The sequence below is a fragment of the Penaeus monodon genome, chromosome 23, assembly GCF_015228065.2.
Source record: "Penaeus monodon isolate SGIC_2016 chromosome 23, NSTDA_Pmon_1, whole genome shotgun sequence".
NCBI classification, from domain to species: Eukaryota; Metazoa; Arthropoda; class Malacostraca; order Decapoda; family Penaeidae; genus Penaeus; species Penaeus monodon.
In genome coordinates this window covers 1,150,524-1,150,789 of record NC_051408.1, presented here as the reverse complement: position 1 = coordinate 1,150,789, position 266 = coordinate 1,150,524, and the positions used below count along the sequence as shown (strand labels likewise).

At 44.0% G+C, this 266-nt stretch overlaps 1 protein-coding gene across 2 annotated transcripts in view; it reads left to right on the top strand.

The window, feature by feature from the left end:
• Positions 1-266, top strand: part of LOC119587695 — a 14,299-nt gene that overhangs the window by 144 nt on the left and 13,889 nt on the right. The gene's annotated exons all lie outside the window — the stretch shown is intronic.

Genomic DNA, 266 nt, shown 5'->3' with positions numbered 1-266 from the left:
ACCAGGAAATTACACCTGTGCAAAGGGAATGAATGCCGTCATGCGCACTGCTGCTTGCATGCTTGCGGTCGTAGTGTCTGTGTCATGCGCAGGTTTTTGCGAGTCTGCGTTTCTCTTCAATGCAGGAAGGAAGCTGCGTCTTGGTTCCGATTTTTTTTCTCTCGAAGACTTAGTTTTGTGGGAAAAGATTATGGAATTTATTGTATGCATAGGAACCTACCTTTCGTATTTATTCATAGCTGACACGCACGCCTTGTTAAAAAAAG